The sequence below is a fragment of the Anser brachyrhynchus genome (genome assembly GCF_964034855.1).
Source record: "Anser brachyrhynchus genome assembly, chromosome: Z".
NCBI lineage: Eukaryota > Metazoa > Chordata > Aves > Anseriformes > Anatidae > Anser > Anser brachyrhynchus.
Window position 1 is genome coordinate 9,281,820 of NC_137697.1, and position 21,881 is coordinate 9,303,700.

At 42.4% G+C, this 21,881-nt stretch overlaps 1 protein-coding gene and 1 long non-coding RNA gene across 11 annotated transcripts in view; one reads left to right on the forward strand and one right to left on the reverse strand.

The window, feature by feature from the left end:
• The window catches only part of LOC308185138, a 210,939-nt gene that overhangs the window by 171,051 nt on the left and 18,007 nt on the right, over positions 1–21,881 (reverse strand). The gene's annotated exons all lie outside the window — the stretch shown is intronic.
• LOC308185134 (uncharacterized protein) overlaps positions 1–21,881 on the forward strand; it is a 163,477-nt gene that overhangs the window by 89,400 nt on the left and 52,196 nt on the right. For 3 of the 10 annotated variants that reach the window (XR_013943140.1, XR_013943143.1, XR_013943146.1), the window contains exon 3: positions 2,671–5,774. The exons of 3 other annotated variants lie outside the window; for them this stretch is intronic. The gene's annotated coding sequence lies outside the window, so the exon portion shown is untranslated. Of the gene's footprint in view, positions 1–721; positions 2,639–2,670; positions 5,775–21,881 lie in introns of those variants that run through there. 4 more of the 10 variants (XR_013943141.1, XR_013943144.1, XR_013943142.1 and 1 more) reach the window with 2 other exon arrangements.

Consider the following 21,881-nt stretch of genomic DNA (forward strand, 5'->3'; position numbering starts at 1 on the left):
GGGTCACACTCAAAGTTCTGACAGAAGTGTCTAAGACAAGATAAAGGCCGACATGTGATGAAGAGGGGAAATGTGCTATTCAAGTGATAGAAATGAGACCAGAATGATTTATGTGAGAAAGGAGGTTTGGAGGAGGATTGGAAGGAGATTGGTAATCAGGATATGTATCAGAATGATATCATCAAGCATTGGAAGTGGTGTAACAGTGTGAAGCCAACAGTGGGGAAGGGTATTCTCTTTGGTTTGTTTTAATTTTCCCAGTATTTAGTTTAAAAACAAACAACAACAGCAAAATAAACAAACAAAAAAACCCAAAGCCTTCACATTAAAAAAATCGAAAAATTAAAAATGAAATAAAAATCAACCACCTTTAAGCAAGTTTGAGGAAACAGCTAAAGGCAGTGACGAGCCGGTGATGACCATGCAGTTGATGCTCAAGGGCCATGTTATGAATCAGAGTTCAACCTTCTGCCAGGAGAATTGAACAAATGATGTCATCTCGTCTTGGCTCCCAGCTGACAGGATTGGGTCTATTATTAGTAGCCTTTACATGACAGTATTTCCTCAGTTCTGGCTTAGAGCCGGTGATCTATTGCGCAGGATATATTGTGCCAGCGATCAGTGCAAGCTCTTGGAGATCTACTCTTTGGTTCAGTAGTACAATTGTTTCCTTTTAGTGTGCTGAGAATGTCTCCTGGGGCAAGATGATTATTTTTTTCAGAGCCTATTAACAGAGCTGGAGGAAAGACAAAAGTTGCCCTGTGAAGGAGCAAGTGAGATGTTCTCATGTGGGAAAAAGGCTGGAGATTGTCCAGCACAAAGCCATTGAAGGGAGAAACTGAAGACCACAGTTACTTGAGAAACAGAAAAGAGAAGAATATCAAAATCCTAGGTCAGACCTGGATGTTGTGAATTACTGTAGAAACTCAATAAAATGCCCTTGTCTATGGTTTCTTTGCAGTAGACCTGTTTCATTCCCATTCAAAGAGTATTGCCCAGGTATTACCATACAGGTGAGGTAACTGGGTAATGGACTATGGTTGTGCAAAGTGGAGTGTTCAAGAGCTACATGCAGGTACAGGCAGTTTTCTGATACCATAGTTAATAAATCATGTTCAATACGATTCTTTCTAGCACTCCCATATGCAGGTGTATATGTTACAAGCTGGCAGTCAACACATGCTGAAAGTATACAGTACCTAATGTATATGCTTCTATGATTTATCTGTGTTCTTTTCTGTATCATACAACACTTTGAGACATTTTTATAAATTATGACACTCAAAGCAATACGTAATAGTACTTCAGTATTTGCTCTCCTGTAGTATCACCTTGGGAATCCAGGCGATACAATACTTCCTTTGGAGGAAAAATATCCATCTATAGCTGCATCTGTAGCAGAATTTGTAGTACTTGAAGGGAATTTTTTTTTTTTTTTAAAAGAAGAAAAATCTATCTGTTCAGACTTACACTTAAATATTTGGTTTTCCACTATATTTAGGACCGACTGGCTGTCAGCCAAGACAGCCTATCACAAATCTAAAACACTAGTTGGAAAGACCATGTGACTGGCAGTTGAAAAAAAAAATGCATGTTTTTGCAAAATGCTTCTTTTGTCAGTATATCACTTGGTGTTGTGCTATTAAAGTGTATGGGAAATCCATTTAGTGCAGTTTCTTCAGAAAATTCTATCAGTCTTTTTTAGTCATGTTAAGGGGTTGTTCTGTTAATGCAATATTGGTATTTCCATCAAGGCAAAATGCATTGTGTTACTGTCAAATGTTACAGTGCTCAGCAGTGTTTTACAAGCAGAACCTCATACAAGAGTAAAGGTAAGATGATGGGGTGCCTCCCCAAGCCATGACAGACCTACATTCAAATAGTTACTCCCACAGCGAGTTTCACTGCAACTCTCTTTAACTTGATTTGCTGCTTTTTCTCAGTGACATGGAGTAGACGTAATTCCCAGGTGCATTGCCAGGCCAATGGTATTAGAGACAGCAAGGTCTAGGCACTGGGAAATAAGGAAGTAAATATCAGTAATATCTAAAACCCCCACCCCTCCCCTGATGCTTAGTCAAATAGTCAGATTAAATGAGTAGTTTAACTTTCCTGATGTACTGGTGTGGGTCTGCTGTTTGTTACAAGAGGTGCTGCCTCTGTGAGCAAGAATTGCAGTCCCCTAGACATTCCCAGCCTTCAGAATCACAGCCAAGGCCTCTTACCTAGGAGCCTGTTTCCCAGCTTCCCCATGTGTTTTACTGTATTGTTCAGGGTATTTCGCCTCTCTCTGCGCTATGTTCATGTTAATGTGTGTGTACCTTCTTCACTGGAGTGGAGAGCTAAGTTAATCAATGCCTCTGAAGAACTTGGAGGTGGAAAAAGTTATGGAAAGACAAAGTCTTAGGATGACTTCAGATCCACGCCACTTGCATAGCAAAGTTAGAGAGGAGCAATATGCCTTGAGCTGCATGACAGATGCTGGTTCTTCTCTGGCATATATGTATCTGCTCTTTTTCTCATGTACATATGATACAGAAACTAGAGATTAAGGGGAAGGTTTTTAGAAGAGTAACTGCAGGAAACTACATATGTTAGTCTGGGACCAGTAATCCCACTTAATCATTTGGCTGCCTCCAGCACCTTTTGCACTAAGATGTTTTACAAAAGTCTTTTCCAGGTGTTATGGGCCAGGCTCTGGTTTTAAATGCTTGGCAAAGGCAAGGGAGTTCTTGCGCTGGCTGTTGGAGATGCTTTGTTTTACGAAGTTGAGGCACAGAGGAAGATTTCCCATGGAAGACTTGGGCCAAGAAAAAGCACTCTCCTGCTGCAGTGTCTAGCCCAGATGATACTTTTCTTCATCAGCCGTACAGCGCTTGAGCACTGAGCACTATCTGCAGGCACACGGGGCTGTCAGGAAGCACTCCCTGACCTTCCTAAAGCTGAGACGAACCTACACAGGAATGATCTCAACTTGATACACCACCACCTTTCTTCCAGGGCCCCACCCTGTGCCTGCAGCCATCTCTGGGTAGAAGGCAGCAGCTGGTTAAGAGTGCAGAGGAACAGTACATGATTGTTTAGGACAGGAAGTTGCAATATCCACTTGCAAGAATGTAATTGCTTTAGGGCTGGAACAGGGCCAGGACGGTTGATTCCAGCTGGTAGGAACAGCTGCAGCTGCGAGGGCCGCCAAAACCGGGCCTGCTGCACGGAGGGGAAGGAGTGAGACGGGGCCTGCCAGCAACCTTCTGAACCCAAAAGTGTGCAGGGGAGGACCCTGCCCAGATGCCTCGTTCTCCGTGCTCCCCAGCCCGGCCCTCGAGGAAACGTGAAGAGGAGCTGGCCAGAGACTGCAGCCAGCCCAGGACCTCTGGCATTCAGAGGACTCTCTGGAGTTTTGCCTGGACTCCAGCTACCCTGTGCTGATCAGCTGTTTGCATTTACCTTCCGATTCCTTTTTGTTCAGCTTCTTTAGCTCACTGCTGCTTTTATCCCTTTTCCTACCTCTTTTTATGGTAGCTTTCTCCCTTTCATCAGCTAAACCTTCTGACCGATCTCCCTCTCCCATGCCAAGGAATTACTGTTTCGCATATGTTGTGATATTGTGGTGTTTTACCCTACCAGGCAGCTGAGCTCCACCACAACTGCTCTCTCACTCCCCCTCCTCAAAGGGAAAGGGGGAGAAAATATGATGGAAAGGGCTCAAGGGTTGAGATAAGGATGGGGAGATTGTTCAACAGTTATCATCAGGGACAAAACAGACTCAGTGTAGGGAGATTAACATCAATTGTTGCTTATCACTGTCAGGCTAGAGCAGTGAGAACTAGAACTAAAATCATCTCCCCCCACCCACCCTCTTCCACCTCCTCCCCCTGAGCAGTGCAGGGGAATGGGGAATGGGGGCTGCGGTCAGTCCCTGACGCTTCGTCTCCGCCGCTCCCTCACGCTCACTCCCTGCCCTTGCTCCCCGCGGGGTCCCTCCCACGGGATGCCGTCCTTCCCGAACTGAGCCTGGGGGGCTGCCCACAGGCAGCAGCTCTTCAAGACCTGCTCCCACACGGCTCCGTACCACGGGGTCCATCCCCCAGGAGCAAACTGCTCCAGCACGGGTCCCCCACGGGCGGCAGCTCCCCCCAGACCCCCTGCTCCTGTGTGGGCTCCTCTCCACGGGCTGCAGCTCCGGCCCGGGGCCTGCTCCTGCGGGGGCTCTCCATGGGCCGCAGCCTCCTCCAGGCCACATCCACCTGCTCCACCGGGGGCTCCTCCACGGGCTGCAGCGTGGAGATCTGCTCCGTGTGGGACCCGTGGGCTGCAGGGGGACAGCCTGCTGCACCAGGGGCCTCTACACAGGCCGCGGGGGAACTTGTGCTGCGTGCCTGGAGCACCTCCTGCCCTCTTGCTGCACTCACCTTGGGGGCTGCAGGGCTGGTTCTCACTCCTATCTCCCAGCTGTTGTTGTGCAGCATTTATTTATTTATTTATTTTTTCTTTTCCCTTTCTCCAATCTGCTGTCACAGAGGCCCAACCAGCATTGATCACTGGCTTGTCTCTGGCCAGCAGTGGATCCCTTTTGGAGCCAACTGGAGCTGGCTCTGATCTGACATAGAGCACTTGGGCTCTGCTCACAGGGGTCACCCCTGCTGCTCCCTGCTATCAATCCCATGCCATGTAAACCCAATACAGCTATCCAAAGGCTCACGTTTACCACCCTTAGGTCTCTATTTGAACTATAAACTCCTGTGGGACCAGTCTGCTCTTGTTTTCGTGCAACAGCTAGCACACAACCTCACTTTCCATCTCTCTCTTGGTTCTTAAGGCAAAATGGAGGTGATAAGTAACAAAAAACTCAGTCTGCTGTGGGATAGTGTCTTGGGAATCCAGCTGGGGATGGAGCCTGCTGGCTTAAACATATGGCAAAACCTAACTCTGTGGTCAAAGATTTTGCTGCTTTTGATACTAAAAGTTCCCTATGATAATTCCCTAGGATAATGACTGACCACACAAATCCAACATACAGATTAAATACAACTGTGTAAACAGCTACTTTTTTGTACTTCAAGTCCCTATTTGAAAACCGTAACTGAAAAACTGCAGGACTGAAAGGGGTATCAAGCCACTCTGACACAACAGTGGCTTGATTTTGTGGCTGGGCTGTAAAACCACAGGTTTTACCCACTCAAGACTTTACCAGGTTTTCTACAGCTGTACTTAGATTTTCCAGGGTTGCCTTTGCTAGTAAAGGGTATGTGTCAATTCTGAAAGTGCTAGAAAACTTGTCAGGTCTTGGCAAGCATGGAAAATAAAGTAAAAAAAAATCCCCTTAGAAATATCTCCTGTATTGCCTGGAGGCTCCTGGTATTCAAGACTGCTTCTCAACACTTTGCTGCATGCCAGAGGAGGCTAGGGTCACAGGATTGCTTCTCTTTCCTAATAGTGCCAAGTCTTGAATTGGCCAATATAGCTTTTGTAAGGGCAGGTCCTTTACCCTTTGGCTGTCTTGGTGTATCATGGTGGGGAGCTGGGTACTTGATATGATTTCCTAGTACTTGGATTTTTAAATTTGCTGTAGTCTAGATGAAAAACACTTTGATCTTAGCCAGCTACCTTAGACTGGTTTAAATTAAAGGAAAGTTTTGGGAAGAGTGCCAGGAGAAGTACTTACAGCATCCAATATAGGCAACACAGTTACAAATGTTTATAAAAGAGGTAGGTGAAGAAATGAAAGAAAGAGCATGCTTAATCTACTCACAGAAAGCTCATATCTCTCAGGATCTTTTGGGTTTCAGCTGACTTGTTAACGCCCCAAAATCCTCATCAGGGTTTTTGCTGCCTTTCATATCTGTAGCTCAGGGAGTGCTCTTCGGGGCCAGCCCAGTCCTGGGAGAACAGATCAGCTCTGTAGAAGCTCTCTGGAAGACTTCCTTTTATTATCACTCTTCCCTTCACCCTCAGGTGTAGACAGCTTTATCGTATGTCCTCCAAGGATTTTACACTGCTCAGACTGGTGCTGCGGCTTTAGTTCTTCATCTGGCAACAGAACTGGCAGTGTGTATGTTTCTGTGGCTCACAGTTTCCACCCACTGTGCCTCTGCGTTTCCTGCCAACCTGTACAATAATAAATGTACTTGCGTTAGACCCATAAACAAGATCTGTGATGATGGTGTCTAGCTTGTGACTGAGACCCAGTACAGGAATAATCAGCAACATGGAAGAAACAAAGGTTGTAAGGTGCTCAGCCATGCCAAATTTAATCCTCAAAAGACAATCTAACATTCACTTCTACTCAGATAAAAAATCGATCTTTATTCTGTCAGAGACAGTCCATGGCTAGGTTCTTCAACAATGATACAGTCCACTTGAAGATAATTCATTTTTTATTATTTAAGAGAACCTCAAAATACAAGGCTGAGTAAGATACAGAGATAATGTTATTAAAAAAAAAAAAAAAAGTTGTACCTACAGGGTTGTTGTACCTAAAGGGTCTGAGAGCTGATGTAATTAGGAAGCTTTTCTTTTGTATTTGGATAACAGCAGGTGATTCTGTGACATTCTTGCACACAGAGGGACAGAGCACTTCATGCTCTCCAAGAACACTCGTGCAGGCATTCTGGCAATACTTGCTGCAGTCTCCTTGGGTAAGGCATTGGGTCGTCAGCTGCAGTGAATATTACGAAAATCATCAAAAAGTGTATTTATGACATTTCTTGATCCACTGTCCTAAGCCACAGTTGATAGTTTTCCTGTCCATCAAATATGCCCCAAAAATGCCAATAAATGTAAGAAGTAAAGATAAAGAAACAGAGTGGTTGGCTCATTGCTCTCATGTATTCTGGGAACTACTGTATTTTTTGAGTATGTAGTTGGTGAAAATGTCCACTGATGCCTCCTTGCCCAGATTTCATTCCTGTGTTCTTTGCTGTATGTCCTGATGCCTCACTCTAAGGCTGAGACTGCTCTTACATGGTGGAAAGATAAAAATCCTTTTCTAAACTGCAAGGCTGTAACCTACTTGACCTCTACAGTGAGCTTCAACCATAAAATATCTCTCAGTAAGAGTTTGTTCTACAGCTGATAGCATTGACTGACTTCAGTTAATCATTTATAGAGGTTTGTAAAAATGACCTGACGACACACTATGACCCATTAGATATATATTGCAGCATAATTTTTGTGAGAACCCAGAACAACCACTTCTACAGTTGGAGCCTAATTTTTAGGCTAATAGAGTTTTTTTTTTTTTTTTTTTTTTTTTTTTTTTAACTTAGATGGTCTGCTTTTCAGAGGAGCAGGGGCAGCTTGTGGACAATCCAGATGAAATTCACTGTAGTGTTGAATTTACAGATGTGAAGTCCAACTAGTGCTTCTCCAAAGGTTTGGTTACCACTCTTTCTGCATTTCCCTGACTGCTGAGAGTCCAGCAGGGAGCCTGCAGTTGGTGGCTGCCTCCTGTCCCTCACTGACTGCATGGCACAGGCTAAAGGCGTCAGGGAAGAGTGTCTTTTCGTGGGAGCGTGGAGGTAATTCAGATCACTTCTTTATTAGCTTTGCACAGTTGGTAGTTATCAAATTGAATCATGACCATTTACATACAAATGAAAATGTAGTAGTGGAAATTAACAACAGTAAGCCTTTTTGTTTAAGTTATTCAACATCAAAGCTGAAATTCAGTTCAGCCTGCTTTCTGTGTTTTGTTTCAGGGATCAATGGGAGACTGCTATTTGTAAAAACTTATGTGAATGAATGACACATTGGCTTGCCTTTTTAAAATAACTTCAAAAAGCAGTTAATAAATTGCAGTCAATGGTATTGTTTTGAAATTTGTCCTACAATGGATATCTACAAAGTTTTCATAGCAGGTTAGTAAGAGAAAACCTCCACAATCGATATTCTAGCACTACAATGTGAGCTTTTAAATCATGTATTTACAAATGTAATTCCTATTACTTTACAAACTATTTGTAGCTCAGGCATTATTTGCTGAGGAAATTTTACCCCAAACATGAGCCAGCTTGTTCTGCTGGGTACACAAATAAGCAGGGAGGCACAGCAGAGGTTGTGAGGAATAAGCTGCTGGCGCACAGCAGGTCATTGTATTGTGAAACCACAGCCTGCAGAGCATAGAACATATATGGGTAGTGGAAGAAACAATATATAACTGTTGTTGTGAAATGTGGACTACTTTAGATGTTGCTTTATGGATTGCTTTCTTTTGTATACCATGGGGTAGCCTGATAGTGAAATAATGACTTTAAATAAGATCTATTTTAATCCAGTCTTCCAGCATGATAGCATACAACAACATGGGGTGGAGACAGCTTCAAAATACACTGTAATAATAAACACCTAGAACATACGCATTTACCTGAGAAACACTTTCACTTCAGAAGACTTATAAACATTTTACTGTAATATTTCAGTGTTTTACTGAACATGTGTGTGCAAAATACAATAAGAGAGTGTTGTAAGAGGGTTCTTTGGGGGCAACACCATAAAATGTTACTGCAGGTCTCATTGTTCAAGCAGAGTGATGCTGTTGTTCTTCACCTATCTGTGAACTTCTCTGAAATGCCTCTTTGTGAACATAATTAACTAAGAACTGACTTTCCATGGTTTGCTAAGAACAAAAATGGCCAGCATGAACTGAAGGATTAATTATTTATTGCTTGCTATTCACCAGTCAGTTTTCCTCAGGTTTAAAATATAACCATTTTTTAGCAAGGGAGACAGTCTGTTGACATTTTGGTTCTGTGAAAGGCTTTTACAACGCTTGAGAGGAAATCTGTCCATTGGCATCTCTTCCCTGCAATATTTTCTACCATCCACAGCTAGCAGCAAAGTAGTCAAAGGAATAAATCTGTAAAAAGCAGAATGTCTGTAAACAGCTTACATAGAGCAGTAGGGTCCAAATCCACCACGGGCTGTGTTCAGATGGTAAAGTGGTTTGACTAACTCTGTAATTAGCAAGGCAGAAAGAGTGAAGTCTTATCAACCATGGTGGCTGGGGAAGGAGAGAGGGAAACTGGAAGCACTTTCCTGGTGCTATGCCTGCCAAAGCTCACGTGCGCTCATGTTGCATTCTTACAGCTCCCATGCCATGCTCCTTTTTTAGGGAGTTGGCTGTGGCACGGTCCTTCTTCTGGGGTCCACGTGCGAGTCACTGACTGGCAGGATCTGGCCTGGTGTTCCCAGGTGGGAGCAGAGCCAGGCAGTGGGCCCATAGACACAGTAAGCTAATGACACTGTCCTTCTTTGACTAGCATGCTCAAAGACGTATGCATCCAGTGTCCAAATGAAAGGCTTCACCTGAGCCTCTCATCTGATCCAAAGGGTGAATCTCATTTGGCAGGTTTCTGATAACTCACAGCATTTACAGTAATCCTCTACTGATGCTCACCAGGAACAAATCTCAGGGGTGGGGCTGCTGCTGAGAGGTGGGGTAGCTGGAGGCCTATAATGTGTCTTAGATTTGGGCTGCAAATGACTTGAGGGAATTTACTTAAACAGAAATCTATACCAAAACCTGGTGCAGTCAATGAAAGATTTACATTGACTTCAGAGCCTTTTGGATCAGGCTCCAAATGATTAATTCCTCATAAACAAAGGAAAAATTAGATTCCAAAGAGTTAGGCCTGGAAGAATGACAGAATTTAGTCCTATAACTGTCATACTCATTATAAACTGAGTTACATGGTTATATAGCCCCTAATTATCTTGTAATCTTCAGTGCATACAAAAGCTGTTGTGAATATTAATATTTACATACCATCTGGACATGTAGTATGATTGCCGTGTGCTATAGTTCTGTGAGTACTTGCCCTTCCAAGAAATGCCTGTTCAAGAGAGGAACAAAAAAACTCATACGGGAGAATAAAGTTTAGCCTTTAGGAACAACTTCCAAGTGCATTGCTGAAATGCCAGAGTTGAGTATGATATAAACTGCAAAAATGCTGACTGGGAGGGGAAGGGGGAAGGGAGAAGACAAGATATGAGATAGAAAAAGAAGATAAGAGTGACGAAGAGATGGATAAAGGTCTTAAGTTCAGAAGTGTATCTGCAGCTTTCTGCTGAATGCTTTTAATATAGTCTTGTTTAATTCTGTGCTGTTAAACTGGTGAGGGCATGGCCAGCCAGAGGAAAGCCCAATAGGTAGGTCATTCTGCAAGAAGAAGAGAATATTTACAAAGTCTGCTCCTGGCTTTGTGTGTATTTTACATTATGCAACTGATTTGGCCTTAATTCGTCTTCTTGGTGCATTGATCCCAGCCCAGTGATCTAGAAAAAGAACCAAAGCTGCTCCCTTTTGCTGACCATTGTTGAGCAAGAGGTTGTGTCCAGAAAGAAGATTTTGTCTGCTTGGGTGACACCAGCAAAGGCTCTGCTCCTGTGAAGTGCAAAGGCAGTATGCCAAGCGCATCTTGTCTGTATCTGTAAGGGACAGTTATTGCTGTGTGCAGCAAAGCAGTAGAACTGAACTTAGCCTGGAGGATGCTTCCATTATTATTTGGGTTCTTGTGTGCAACTCAGTGATGGACAAGAGAAAGGCTTCTCTACTCTGAGCCTTTCATGGAGGAGGAGCTGTATCAGAGGAAGAAGGTGAGGTAGGGTCCTTCATAAGTGAACGAGCAGAGATTCAACTGTGAACATCTACCTGAAACTCATACAGAGGTTGTCATTATCTTACATTATTTTACAGCATTATGATACGTTATGGCACTGACGTTCTTGAAATGTGTTATGAGGAGGAAGTAGGGCATCCTGTATTAGCATGGCATCCAGAGGAAGTAGCAAGGAGAAGAGATGATATTGTAACTAAGGCCGTGCTACAGAAACCAAGTACCATGGAAAACCTCTTGTGGAAATCAGACATCATTTCCTTCCAGAACAGGGGTTCTCTGCATGCATTTTTTTTGGCCACTAGAGTGCCACAAAGTCTTTTATGCTTGCAGAGGGCTTTCAGCTGTGGATGTTTGTGATGGAACCAGCAGATCGTTAGTTTTGCAGTGTCTTCCACTCTTCCCGGGACTGGAGCCAACTACAGCTTGAACTGACCAGCCAGCTTGGAGCTGTCAGCCAGCTGAGGCCCAGCAATGTCCTATACTGTATATAATGGACTCTGGATACAACTTAACATATTTCCAAGAAATTAAAGATTTCTTGTTCCAGAAGGCCAAGGCTGACCTATTTGCCTGAGTATTTTTTAAAAGGAATATTTAGAAATCCTGATACCAAGCACATACTAAGGTGGATAGAAAAGCTCAGACTGAATACTGACATTTTACAAAATGTTTTTTGGGGGTTACCAGCATAGCAAAGTGCTTACTGGCCAATCAGAAATGTAAAGCCTATCCACTCTGTGTATGTTACTCAGGACAGAGAACAAATAAAGTACATATACCATGGCATTTGTACAGGCCATGCCAGGGGTAGATAGTTAGTGACACTTGTCAACAGTATTTCCTAATTTCCATTACCTCCAGACTACTATACACTTATTCACCTGTTTGTGTGAGGCTTCTCTGCATTGTAATCTTAGTGCCTGACCAGTGGATTGAGACCATGTATTTCATCATCAAGTGTTGCTGCTCTGGTGTTAGCACATAAAATAGGCTGTGATTTAGTCCACCCAGGCCCAGGAGCAGCCTGATCAGAGGCCATTTTTCCATAGTATCAGTCAATGGAAAAAGTCTGGAAGTGGGAGAGCTTTGATTTGTACATCTCCATCCAAAGGCAGTGAACACTGAGGTGACTAAAATTACCGGCTGGGGCCTTCCAGCTTTTCAATTAGCTCTTCTCAGCTGAGAAACAGGAGCAGAACAGTGTCACTTCTGTTGCCACTTGATTTGAAACTGTTCCACTTTCTTCTGAGTGGGCCGAGAGTACATAGAGCATTTGTCTCATCCTAGCTGGGAACTGGAAATGTACAGCTGGAAAGTAACTTAGCTGAGCTGTCTTACAAGTGAATGTGGGGTTTGACGCTGCACTTGAGCACCTTACAATTAACACAGCAGTTGAACAGAGAGCTTAGGTACTCTTTGTAGGCCTGGCAGGCTTTTGGTTGTCTGGGAAGTGTGAACTTTCTGGGGTGCCTGAAAACATGACCTAGCTAAAGCCAAGAGTTTTGAGTGGTGAATAGTTGCTGGGTCTGATACCTGGCCTCAACCCAGGCCAATGTGAATATGCCCTTATTAGTGTGGTTTGACAGGAATCCATCCCAGTCTCTGCTCTCTGGTCTCAATACACAGACTCTCTAGCATGAAAAACTCAGCTCCAGAAGAGCAGACTAGGGAAAAGTGGCAGACAACTGCTCATCTATTAATGTTAGCCTGTGTTCGTAGGCTACTTTCTCTGTTCTGCACATGTCCATGACAGAAGAACAATAAGCTATATGGATAAGCAGAATATGAGTGGCTAATTCAAACCTATTTACTGTGTTTAAAGATATATCATTGCACAGGACTTACAGACTCTGGTTGACTAGAGATATGGTTTCCCTTCATTTCAATTACAGTACATGGTATCCTAATTCTACAGTTAGAGAGGAGGCAAAAGATCATGCCATGCTGGCCAATATAGATGAAGTTTTAGGCCCTAAACATTTCCAGTTGCAACACAGAATGTCTCCTATCCCCTGTCCTCCTAGGTCTTGTGAGTAGTCTGGAAATAACTGCAGTAGAACGATTCATACACACACAATGCTGTCCTAAGTCACCTGAAGCCTTACAAATTCTGGACAAAACTGCAAGGCAGAAGAAGATGGGGAGAAAAAACCTTCACAGACAAGGGATCCCATCTTGAAGGTGGTCTAAAGGTGCCTTTCAAAATGCGGTGGAGGAACATCAGTTTTCTGGTTCCAAATGCTGCACTGCTGTTTTCTATCATTGGTAAAGGCAGATTCATTTTTACCCTAGAGGGTGGGCTCCCATTATTTTAATTGTAACAGTTCATATGCTACACAGAGTTTTATTTTTAACATATGTTCCCTGGTTCATCAGTCAGAATGAATTACACTCCTTTAAAAAGTCATTTGACTCAGTATGGGACATTTCTTTTTGTACTAGTTGTTTGGAAATGTTAACACTCAAATGATCACAAGTATCCTTTGAAGTAAACACTGGCCTGGAGATCAATTGCTGAAATTAGCACCTTGGTTGTTATTGCTTTAGTGTGTCTGATTGAGGTCTCTGCAGGACAGGAGTTGATTGCTTTACAGCTTGGAGGTTATCTTTGACATCTAAAGGGCCAACATTTTCTCCTCTTCCCTTTCTTCCCACCTGGGGTTTGGAAGTAGAGAAGACCTCAGTTTTGAGAATGTCCAAGCATCCCTGACAATTTCGATTGTAACAGTTTTGATTCACAGAGCTGTGACAAATGTTTTAGGCTTAGGTAGGAAATGAAGCATGGATGACTCTCCGAAGCACCAAGATTGTGGGTTATCTGCTACACAGTTTCACCAATAAGTTGCACTGGAAATTGATGTAAGGGAAAGCTCTAGTGAGTTTGACTGCCTCCCTATGAGGTTGGCTAACACAAGGCACCAGCAAGGCTGCTGTTTTCAGACAACACCCTAAGCCCTAGAAATCAGACCTCTTTATGGAGTCACAAGGCACCTACAGTCATCAGTCACTTTACAAAAAATCCTGACTCTTGTTTAGATAAGGCTTAAAGGATACTGCAAGGTTATTTTCTTTCTTGCTCCCTGCTCTTAGAATAGAATATGTTCCTGCAGAGCTTAATCTTGTGGAAAAGCAAGGTGTTTGCTGGGTTGCAGATCACTGTTCAGACAATTCATACAAACCTTTTCAGGAAGCCAAGAAGGAATTTTACCTCCCACAAACATCTTCCCCCTTTAGCTAAGAATATTTGTTATTCATACATGTGTTTGTACAAGAAGAAGTAAGACACACATACCTCACTGTGAAACAGACATTAAGGAACTTGGGGTGTGATCTATTTCCTGCACATGTAACACAGTATTCCATGAACTGTGTCCATTGTCTCATGCTCTGAGATCATGGCAACCTGTGCATGCCAGAACAATTCATCAATAAACCTTTATTTGGAATGCAGCAGGGGATTTGCATACAACAGTTTTGTGAATGTGTCAGAAAAGACAACTTTGTGAGAAATACAAAATATTTCCCCAAAATAACAGCAATGAAACCCATCCAGTGTACAAATGGATACACTCCTTAGGATATGTCTAAGTTTCTTGAAATAACATGAGGATGTGTCTAAATTTCTGGTAAGTTATCAGTGTCAGAAAACCACCACAAATCGTTCTGCAGAAATACCAGGTCCAAAGCCTAAAATAAAACAGACCTGAAGAGACCATCAAAGAAAGGTGTGATTCCCCCATGTTCTGAAATAGCAGGAGGGAATGCAGGTTATTCATCTGCAGTAGTTTGAAAGGTTTTAACTTTCTGCTAAAGCTTGTGGAGCTTTTTGGTATTGCCAACAACCACTTTAGTTTTTCTATGACTCTGATGCATTGTGTCCTTGGCAACAGTTAAGGAAAAAGGACTCATGACTCACTTGAAAGCTCTTCTGAAGGACTCTGCTAGAGGAAGAGACTTTCTACCATTGCACTAATGCTAGGATTTTTGGAAGGGAGTTGTGCAGACCTGCTTAGCTTCTTTATTTCCTGGGATTAATGTTTAATGAATAAGGAATAAGCTTTTCTTGTGACTGTGTCTCTTTAGAATGGATTTCTTGCACTTGAACAGTGCCTCTGGTCACCATTGGAAACAAGATGTGAGCAGGATGATTCATGGAGGCAAAAATCTTCCTCCATGTGTTGCGCTGCTGTGTTTATATGTAGGTCATACAAGATGCAGTGGTGGCTTGGTTTTGTTGTACAAAACCTTTGCACAGGATGCTGCTAGCTAAGACCAGGCCAAAACCCCAGAAATCTTTAATTTACCAGTCTCAAAAAAATATATAAAAAAATAGGGGGAATGATTCTCAGGTTTCAAACTCTCTGAGGCACTCTTTGATTGTTAATTGACTTTGGTGGGACTAAAACCAGGCAAACACTCAAAAATTTTGCTGAATAAGGGTCTGAGGAATGTTAAACTGCCAGCTGGTTCTGATTTGAATTACTGTCTTAATTAGTCATTCAATTAATTTGGCATATCTAAGAGTTGTCCTCACTCAGAGTAGCTTTCTTTTTCTTCTGACTGGCCTCTGTTTCTCAGTCCTCCTCCACAATTTAATCTGTTCTTCAAACATTATTAGCGCACAAATGAAGAACTCTCTGCCCTTGTCAAGACTGAACCCTGTATAATTTTCCTCCCTTCCTGAATCATCCTTTGGAAGGATGTGAATCTAGGAAGTTATTTTTAAAATATTATCTCTGTGATGGAATATGGCATTTTTGATGTGGGTGACCCATTCAAAAAATACATTCTGCTGGTAAATTTTTAAGCCTCTCATTAAAGTTTAATCGTGACTTCGTGATATAGATGTCAATACACCTTATTTTAAGTTAAATGTCATAGATGGTTTAAGAGTTAGAAAAGTAGCTGACATTTCAGTGATCACATGTAACTGTTCTGGAAGAATAAAGCCCCAATGTTTTATTCTTCCACTGTGCATGATTATGGTGTAACATCTGAGTCCTTTTCCACAAAACTCTACATGTATCCATCATTCATGGAGCTGACAAAGGAAGGACACATTCTGTCATGCTGGGAGAGTCTATGTCTTATTCTCTTGCGACCCTGGTGAAAATCCGATATGATTCATTCCAAGTCCATTTTTATTTTTGTGCCTTGTGAGCACTTGTACATCCCTGAAAAGTTCAGATGGCTATGACGTAGGTGGGATTTGTTCTGGAGTTAGATGAAACTATTCAGAGGACAAGGTATAGGAGAGATGAAGCCAGCCTCTAGAGGTTTTCTCGAACTGTTTGCCTTAAAAAATCATGACACCATGGATTCATGATCTTTATTGATTTCATGATGACCTATATGAACTGCTTAGCACAAGTCACAGAATTTACTCAATCAGTTTTTGTCTTAAGCATGCAACTCAGGTGTATCTGCCTGAAGGACGCTGGTGAAAAACTTCAAGTAGGAGAGAATTCATGCAAATATTCCTACACAAATTGTTCAAGTGGATAATTATAACTGCTGTTTTGGCTAAAGTCCCATAGTTAATTTTTAGGAGAGATTTTTCTGTTACTGGGTACATGCAAACAGTAGGCTGAGGAGACCATGTGTGAGTTTCCAGTACTGTGTGGTCTTTCCTGTAATGCCTGACCTGATAGACTGTTTTGAAGCTGCCTTTTCAGTTTCACTCAGTAAATCCTCTAGGTGAAATATATGGTTACAATTCATTACTAGGCTAACTTCAGACAAGTAAATGGAACTGCACTATGAATAAATTTTACCCATTGTTTAGTTTTTAAAAACTTACTCCTCTTTTGATTGAGTACAAAGTTCGCAAGGTTGCGGCAGTTCCAGAAAGAGCAGAGCCTGAGATTCCTTATGTTGTCAAGTGCCATGGATCCTGCAGTTGGAAGACAGCTTAATAATATATATTATGTTTTGCAAAAATCCATTTGTTAACTCGTTTATCATCAGTTGATCTCTACTCCAATTTAACTCATGAGTCTTAACTGAAACTCTTTCCTAATGTTCCCTTATCTCCATCAGTTTTGGACTTTTAGCCTATGTGGCCAAATTTAAACAGAGAGGCTCAAAAGGAAAATAGTTTAGTTAGTAGATTAAGTTAACATGCAAGAGTAGGAGGAAGCTGTCATTTTATTTTGTATTTTTAATTTATAGCCATATCCTCAAGAATATAACCTAGGTTTCACCAATAAACTCATCTGGGGTACATGTGTAAGCAGTTAAAAAAGAATGCAGGACTTTGGCAGCACAAAAGTCCTAAATAGTCAAGCAACAGATTGGAAGTTGCCTTTTATTCCTTTTTCACTACAAAACTTTTAAGATGAGAGTCTAAAAAATAAAAATAAAAAAAAATCCACAATGTTTTTACCCATATAAATGAGTTAAATTTCTACTGAGATTTGTAGTCCCAAAAGCCAGAGGAACAGTCAGAATATAAATCATTTTAAATCTGCTTTTCCCCTCAGTCACACTGACAGCACAATTTCCACAAAGTCACCTCCAAATGTACCATTTGAAGTAGAACTACATTCACCAAATATCTAGGTACTGGGAGCTGTCCTGTAGAATTTCAAACACATGATGATTCTTTTTTTTTTTTTTTTTAAAGATAACTTTATTACTGTTATATACTTATAAGAAACAAGAAAAAACCAACCACACAAAAAAACACCCATGCTTGATCCTGGAATAAGAATGAATTTTACTAGATTAGAAATTGAAGGACATTGAAGGACAAATATTTTGTTAATTCAGATCACATTTCATTTGTGCCTTTTTATTGCAGTGGATTTTAATTGACCTAAGTTTGTGCTGGCTGCAACATATTCTGATGGGTGTTTAATGGAAAAACATTTTTTTTTTATGAAGACACATGACATTTCTCTTTGGATTACTGTTGACACTTGATAGTTAATGCTTTCTATTTTTATTCATCTTTTTAGTGTTATATATATAAATATATATATATATATTTTCAAATGCTGGCTTTGATTGGCACCCCAGTAAGGAGGAGTTAAAATAGGAAATTTCGGTAGTTTGGGGTGGGGGTGAAAGGGCTTTTCATGTGATTCTTGTAACATTTATTCACAAAAGAAAATTCCATTGACAATTCTGAAAAAATCCCATCACATTAGAGAGAGAGAGCATGCAAATAACGTAGAAGTCATTTACTAAAATGATAATGATTTACTAAAAAAAGATATTGATAAACTTCAACCAGCTCCTTGTAAAAAGTGGTTTAGCAGCCAACATCACTGTGATTCACTGAGATACCAGTTTTCTTTGTGCCTGCTTAAACCCAAGTGTGTCACCATGTTCTGGAACCAGGAGTGATTTTTGAGACACTTTTCCCTTTCACTCATTGTTAGAGTCAGTTTTTAGTACAGGAATTGTATGTGCTTACATCAAAACAATCTGTTGGGTACTTGGGTTAGAAGGATAGAATCACACAATATCCTGAGTTGGAAGGACCCACACAGCTCATCGAGTCCAATTCCTGGCTCCACACAGGAGCACCCAAAAAACCAAACCAAATGCCTGAGAGCACTGTCCAAAGGCTTCCTGAACTCCAGCAGCTCAGTGCTGGGACCACTGCCCTGGGCAGCCTGTCCCAGTGCCCGACCACCCTCTGGGTGCAGAACCTTTCCCTAACCCCCAGCCTGACCCTCCCCTGTCCCAGCCCCATGCCGTTCCCTCGGGTCCTGTCGCTGTCCCCAGAGAGCAGAGCTCAGCGCCTGCCCCTCCGCTCCCCTCATGAGGGAGCTGCAGGCCGCCATGAGGCCTCCCCTCAGCCTGCTCTGCTCTGGGCTGAGCAAACCAAGGGACCTCAGATGCTTCACACATCTTGCCCTCTAGACCCTTCACCATCTTTGTAGCCCTCCTTTGGAGGCTCTCTAATAGTTTTTTGTCCATCTTTTACTGTGATGCCCAAAACTGCACGCAGTGCTCAAGGTGAGGCTGCACCAGCGCAGAGCAGAGCAGGACAATCCCTTCCCTCAGCCAGCTAGCAGTGCCGTGCCTGATGCACCCCAGGGTGTGGTTGGCCCTCCTGGCTGCCAGTCAAATGGCTGGCTGAAGAAAATGACAGTGCCTTTACCTTGTCCTTTGTGCAAATGCAGAAGATTGCCTCTGCATTTCCTATGAGGTGGGAGAGGCCAGGTATTGTTTGGAATTGAACAAAAGTGTTTAAAAAGTCAAAAGCTTTAGAGCATGAAACCTGAAGGCATCTGTGAGTCAACAGTGGTTACCTCTGTGTTTTCAGCTGTGCTCAGTGGAGATTTAAAGGCCTTGCTTTTGATGGGCACTGACTTCAGTGCAGGTTTCCCTCTAACAGTTACTCTATCTTAGGGATGCCTTGGGAAGAACTCTCATTAAAATCTCAGAGCTGTGCTGAAAAGACCTGGGAATAATTTCCTAACATCTGATAGCAGCTACCTGATATCTTGCTACCGCTAATCAGTTGTCCACACGGAGACAACTTTTATCATTGCCATCTATAGCATTTCTTTTCAAGTCTGAATACTTTGCAGGCTGCATCAAATAGTAAACAGTGTAAAAGCAGATATCTCCCATTACATAGCAGGTACAATCTCTTTCAAGCCTCTACAGTCTGTAACATGTGCTCAGACAAATCAGACTGTTATGCACATTGCTACAAGTACACGAGCATTTTTGGCTGGGATGCTTAACAGGAATGTGTTTGTCAACTGATTCTGTCTTCTCTTCTGTTTTAATTACAAAAAAAGCCCTCCTTTTTTTTTTTTTTTTTTTTTTTTGGTTTGGACAAAACAACACAAGAAGTCACCCTTTGTAACATCTGCTTGTCTCGATAAACATCTCAGTGACTCTGGCTGCTTTTGTCCTGTCTGCCGGGCCTCTGCTGCCACCCACTGTGGGTTATGGTGGAGAAGCTCCTGGTGTGTGGTCAGCTGGAAGTCTTTTGTATCTGTTATCCAGACAAATTGCAAAATGAATCACCAAACGATGTGATTTACTCAGCATGCAGAATTTTGCAATGGAAGAATTGTTTCTCTATATACAAGTAAATCTTCAAATCTTTTAAATGCCTGTTTGCATTCAGAGGGGTTGCTGGATAATACTGTTTAAATCCTGTTGAAACAGAATTTGAAGCCTTCTCAACTAAACTTGAATGATGATCTCTGGAAATATGGGTGAACAGAGGCCAGCTTTTTCTTACATTAGTCTCCGAGATAGCATAGGCATCTTTGAAAACATCATCCTGTGGTAAACTCCCATCAGTTGTCCCTGCTACATATGGAGCTGATATAAATCACCACTCTGCTGTGATGTGACATGGGACTTTTCAACTTGAAATAGCAAGTTTGGGTAATGACTGAAGACCATTAATGTCCAATAGTACTGGGACAATTACATTAGTTCCTGAATTATTAACCCTGTGGTTGGTCCCAGCCTGTTCCTCAGAAGTCACACCTCGTTTGTCATTGATTCCTGCTCCCTGTGCCCAGCAGAGGCAGGTGACAGCTTTCACCCTGCCTGCGGTGAGCATCTGCGGTGAGCCTCTGCGGCTGCTGGGGCCAGGGCCGGCTCCTGCACCACTCTGCAGACACTGCTCTTGTGAGTAGGTCTCTTCAGAGCTGTTCCCACGGCAGCTTTCCCAAACAGTAAATTTCTCTGACATAAAACAGTGCTGTGCAAATTTTATTATCTTGTGTCACTAGCACATGCCAAAACGGTGTTAGTGATGAATCAGTTAACAAAATCCTTCACCCTTTCCTTTTAGTGTCCCATCTTCCATGTAATGTTTGGGTATATGGGCTTTTTAAAGGCTCCGGTGATAACTTGCATGAGCATAGGTTTGTGCACAACCTTAGATACATGTGGCAAGAGAAGGTCACTGGCATGCTGGGAAAATATGCTGTCTCTTCACAAAGGGCAGTCCAAAAATAATATCCTAACTAGTTTGTATTAACCCTTTAATAACTTCATCCCTTCTCTTGTGCATGTGCCTGGAGTGCCTAGATCAAGTGAGTGGATATCCCGTTTTCCCTTTGAATATCTCAGAAATGTGTGATCTGTTGTCTTATGGCTTTCGGCATGTTCAGTTATGCACTGAAGTGCTACCATTGATGATAGGCCACCAGAGATGTTACTGCGGGAAGGTGAGCTCTGAAATATTCATGCTTTAAATTCAAACTCCTCCATAACAATAATTATGGTCAGAGTCCTCTAGTGCCCAGAAGGAGGACAAGAAGAGAGATAGGGCTTCTGGGTAAAGACCTGCACCTTTGGGCAATTGCTCTTGCTGTTCTAATGGCTTGCACACCCGTAGCTAGGAGAGAGGAACAGCAGTACAACTGTACACCACTAAGGTCTGGCTGGGAGGTGACAACAAACATCCTGTTGAGGTTGGCACAGCTCTACTGTTTGATGAGTTCACCTTAGGCAAATGTGACCCTGGCGTCAGGGAAAGGAGCTCCTCCAGGCAATGCAGGGCAGGAGTGTCACATTGCAGGCATTTCTCAGGACAAGGCATCGGCTTGCCTTTGATTCTGCCCCCATATAGCCTTGTTGGACTGCTCTGCAAATGATAACTGATGTCTCTGAGTGCTAGTCCTAGGAGAACCTATCCAAATAAAGTGGACTCAACCTACACCCCAGTGCTGTGCTACATGTAACTGAAATTCAAGTTTCCAGCACTGCAGATGACCCACTTTCAATTTCAATGTGAAATATTTTCCCGTCAAAGACACCTTCAGCAGCATCTGCATTTCATCTGATAGAGTTGGGAGAAAGTAAAACCTTTTTCCCCAGACTGTTTTGAGAATGCAAGAGAAATGCCCAGCTCCACTCTGAGTTGCCTCATTTTAGATGTGAGGCACAGATTTCTGGCTGCTTCTTCTTGTGAAACTTCCATTTGGCATCAGAATGACATAGGGCTGAGATGGCCAAATTTCCTCTTGTCGGGAACAGGTACTTTGATGCGTAGCTGAAGGGAGTAGAAAAACCTAAAGTACTGTAAGGTAACATTAAGATCACAGATTAAATTTTTCTGATGTAAGTTGTGGGGAGGGTTTACCATTAACCTTGCTGTATCCCCCGTAGGCTCTACACAGCGGACGTGATCACGTATTTCTCAGATGGCTGCTAACAACAGCTCTGTTAAACAACAGATACCTCTCGCAGCACAAGCTGTTACCGTGCATGCTGAACTGAGAGAATGAAGGTCACTTATGTAAAAAATGCATGGTAATGCATACTTATTGA